The sequence below is a fragment of the Xenopus tropicalis genome, chromosome 5 (genome assembly GCF_000004195.4).
Source record: "Xenopus tropicalis strain Nigerian chromosome 5, UCB_Xtro_10.0, whole genome shotgun sequence".
NCBI classification, from domain to species: domain Eukaryota; kingdom Metazoa; phylum Chordata; class Amphibia; order Anura; family Pipidae; genus Xenopus; species Xenopus tropicalis.
The window spans coordinates 131,232,108-131,236,772 of record NC_030681.2 but is presented as its reverse complement, the minus strand read 5'-3'; positions in this window follow the sequence as shown (position 1 = coordinate 131,236,772).

The window sequence follows — 4,665 nt, the reverse complement described above, 5'->3', positions numbered from 1 at the left end:
AGAGCATCAGGATCAGATTTCTCCCTGTGCGTGTGGTTTTTATGCTCAGATACACATTAAGGGAGGATCAGCTGATCCAGTGAATAATTACTAGAGCAGCAGCAACAGCATGAGGGGCCAATGAAAGAATCTGGGGGTGCATATTTAGTAAAAACACTGCAAACCACTGGAAATAATTAGAAGGTCCCCTCTAAGCATAAGGTATATATTTGAACTTTCTGCCCGCATAGGGCTGCCAGCTGTTTTTACCACAAATACCTGGTTTGCAGAAGGGCTGTCCAGGTGAAAACTGCCTAACCGTATTAGGAAATCTGGACAGGACAGGTGAATGATGATGTGACAGGTGAATGATCGATTGCTGTGTCATAGCCCCACCCACTGACATCATTAACCCACCTCCCACACATCGTCGCCCATCCACCTGATGGGTTCAACTGAATCCCAAAATAGTGGATTCTGTGCATCCCTAGCTAAAACATCGCCAAGAAATCATGTGTGTCTGTGTGTTCTTGTGCTTAATATCTAGGCACCTGTTGTGCCCATTTTTGTGCCTGAGATGCAAGATGCAGTGCTCTAAAATACAAGGAATCTGTGGACTTTACCAGAGCCGGATTTCTAATGGGTGCGCCCCGACACCGCCCCCCTACCCCCCCGCGCATGCACAAACACCTCCCCCCCCCCAATGGTGCCGAGTGCACATGCGCGAACAGTAACAGTCCCATATGGAGCACTGGGGAGAGGTCCCCATTTCTCCATATGGGAGCAAAATTTCAAATTTGCACTGTGGCGGGGCGGCATGCCACCCCTACGTTTGTGCCTTTGTGGCCTCACCACAAATCTGGGCCTGGGCTTTACACTAAACCACCATTATGTGTATTTCATATTAAATGGGAAAACCGTGTAAAATAAGGGAAAACTTAATTGGTTTCCTGAGTATTGTCATTTTCCATTCCTTGGGACACAAGGGTGCCAGGGGCATTTCAGAGCTCAGTACCACCCTGGGGTGCTCTGGGCACTAGAGACAAAATTTGGATTAAAAAATCCGAATTTCAATTCTTGAAATTACCAAGACCATAGTAACTTAACCGCCTGAGGAGAGTTTCTCAACTTGCTTTATGGCAGCAGTTCCCTGGAAAAGATGGCTAATGAAAGATAAGTAGAGGGGTTAATGGTTGTACATTCACCAAAGTTTACTCATGATGGTGCCATAAATAAAAGCTTTGTGTAGAAAGTCGGCAGTATAAAGCTTGAATGTGCTTGGGAGTTACACAATGTAATATTCCTGCTGCTGCAGTCAAGGTTATATAGACTTCCCATTCCTACCCATGATTCAGTATTTTTGCCCCCATGATCAACAGGCGTAAGCACTTAGAAGGATAAAGTGGGGATTTACCCTTTTGTTGCTAAATCCTAGTAAGACTGTGTTCCTGTTTATGATAGAGGATGTGCTATATTGTACGTGTCTGGTAAACCATAAAATGTGGGACATTATTGCACCACTTGAGAGTCACTGCATTGGGAATTGTTCTTCTGCCCCTTTTAGCCCTTCTCACCTTAAAGGACATGTCAACCCAAAAGATTTTTTCCCTAATAAAAGAAAGAATTCTAAGCAATTTATCAATATGAATGTGTTAAAGATCTATAGTACTCTAAATGGTATTAGTAAATATAATTGCTATTAAAAGCAGTATTTGCTTAACTCCTGTTAATGAATATATAAAAAATGCTTCAAAGGTCAGTTTCCTGCAGCAAGTCAGGTCCGTCAGTCTGCTGCTTGTGTTACACTGTTTAAATACCAGAGGCCACAGGGCAGAGAATAAAAAGAACAGATAAGCACTGCTTTTAATTGCTATTAAAATATACAAATAACTTAAAAAAACATAACAAATTTGTAATGAATGTCCTTTAACCTTTATTGCATCTTTGCTTCTATGTACAGTACTTACAGATTACTTAAGCATTGGTGGCCTGTTAAAGAATCTCGCCAAACTGGAATATATATATCAGTAAATATTGCCCTTTTACATCCTTTCCCTTGAGCCACCATTTAGTGATGGGCTGTGTGCTCCCTCAGAGATCAGCTGACAGGAAATAATGTGGCTGTGACTGTAACAGGAAGTAGTGTGGGAGTAAAAGGCAGAACTCTGTCCGTTAATTGGCTGATGGGGCCTAGCATGTATGTGTGCCTTGGCTTATTTGTGTGCACTGTGAATCCTATGATCCCTTAATTCTTAAAATGGCAATTTTCAGTAGGGACCCATAGGGTTAAGCTCCCTATGGTTTTATCCCCTACCTCTTCACACCTTTATTGTTATTAGGTAAGAGTCCCTGTACTTAAATTACAGTTCTAACACTATGCCCTATAGGTCTATACAGGTTGACCACTCCCCCTGCAGACTGATATAGTGTCTGGCAGGAGGGTGTGGCTTCCTCTTTTGGCTGCATGCTGTCTCCTAAGCAGAGCTCCATCTGAGCCTGGAGGCAGACTAGGCCTCAGAAGCATTTGTACCCTAGGGGACCATTTACTCTAGTGAAAGTTGGGGACAGCCAGCCCCGTGAATGAGGATAAGAAACACAGCAGAACATTTAATAGCACTCTCTAGGAGAAGTGAGCATAGTCAGCTTTAACTAGAAAGGGCAGCTAATAGCCCCACCAAAGGAGACTCTAAGGGGCTGATTTACTAAGACACGAATTCGAATCCGAATTGGAAAAATTCCGATTGGAAAACGAACATTTTGCAACTTTTTTGTATTTTTTGCGATTTTTTCGGCGACTTTACGACTTTTCAGAAATGATCGCGACTTTTTCGTTACCAATACGATTTGCGCAAAAAAACGCGAGTTTTTCGTAGCCATTCCGAAAGTTGCGCAAAAGCTGGCGATTTTTTCGTAGCGTTAAAACTTGCGCGAAAAGTCGCGCCTTTTTCGTAGCGTTAAAACTTGTGCGAAAAGTTGCGCCTTTTTTCGTAGCGTTAACTTAAAAGGCGCGACGTTTCGCGCAAGTTTTAAAGCTACGAAAAAATCGCGATTTTGCGCAACTTTCAGAATGGCTACGAAAAACTCGAGTTTTTTCGCGCAAATCGTATTGGTAACGAAAAAGTCGCGACAATTTTCCGAAAAAATCGCAAAATACCGATCATTACGAAAAAAACGCAATCGGACGCATTCGGCCCGTTTGTGGGTTAGTAAATGTGCCCCTAAGGGTTTAGCCTACCCCAGGCTCTGTATGCCTTGCTGTAGGGACCACAGTTAAGACGAAGGATTCAGGGTAGTACTTACCCCTGAACCACCGTTGGCTGTAGGGATCCGTTCCACTAAAGGGCATCCATCTTGGGCTCTTGGCTATTACCTCTGCATATCTGCATTGTGGGCTTCACTGTCTCTATTGGTCACAATTGCTATTTACCAACTATACCAGTCTACCTCAACTGCTGTGAGTATTTACTGATCCCTGTGATAACAACATCTGTCTTGGACAATAAAGAGTTAACTAGTTCATCTGCAAGAGCTCCTGGCGTCCTATTACTTAACACACTACACAGTACCCGTGGGAGTTGTAGTACAACTACATTGTGCAGGCAACCTTCCACTTAGCGAAGGCCCCACTCCTAGGAAAGGGGGTTGCATGTAACACATGCTCTACCGTATTCCAGTCTGGATTAACCCCTTCTCAGCCAAACAAGTGTTACATTTCTATTTAGGAGTACCCAATACTAAAGAGTATATTTGTATGAAATGGTTTATTTAGATGAAGCAGGACTTTACACATGAGCTGTTTATGCAATATATTTTTATAGAGACCTACATTGTTTTGGGTATAGTTTTCCTTGGTAGAATTAACAGGTCACTACTTTAAAAACAAACATTTGGTATTACAAAACTGAGCGTCTATATGTGTGCAGATGGAGCCCTGGCCTGGCTGCCGGGTCATTGGAAGTGTTACATACAAGGTTTGTTTCTTTTGGAGCAAACTGTGCCTTGTGTCCTGCACCTCATGTACCAAAGTAAGTGCAAACTGAATGTGTCACATGTAGATAAACACAGATAAGTGCAAGCGTGTTCTGTATGGTGTTGAGATGGGCACAGTTTTGCACCATTATTTACTCTTAGGGGCACATTTACTAACCCACGAACGGGTCGAAATGAGTCCGATTGCGTTTTTTTCGTAAAGATCGGTATTTTGCGATTTTTTCGTATTTTTTGCGATTTTTTCGGCGTCTATACGAATTTTTCGTTACCAATACGATTTTTGCGTAAAAACGCGAGTTTTTCGTAGCCATTACGAAAGTTGCGTAATATCTTGCGATTTTTCGTAGCGTTAAAACTTGCGCAAAAAGTTGCGCTTTTTTCGTAGCGTTAAAACTTACGCGAAACTTTGCACCTTTTAAGTTTTAACGCTACGAAAAAGGCGCAACTTTTCGCGTAAGTTTTAACGCTACGGAAAAAGCGCAAGATTTTACGCAACTTTCGTAAAGGTTACGAAAAACTCACGTTTTTACGCAAAAATTGTATTGGTAACGAAAAATTCGTAAAGACGCCGAAAAAATCGCAAAACATACGAAAAAGTCGCAAAATGTTCGTTTTCAAGTCGGAACTTTTCCAATTCGGGTCGGATTCGTGGGTTAGTAAATCAGCCCCTTAGGGTTTGATATTGAGCCCTAATGT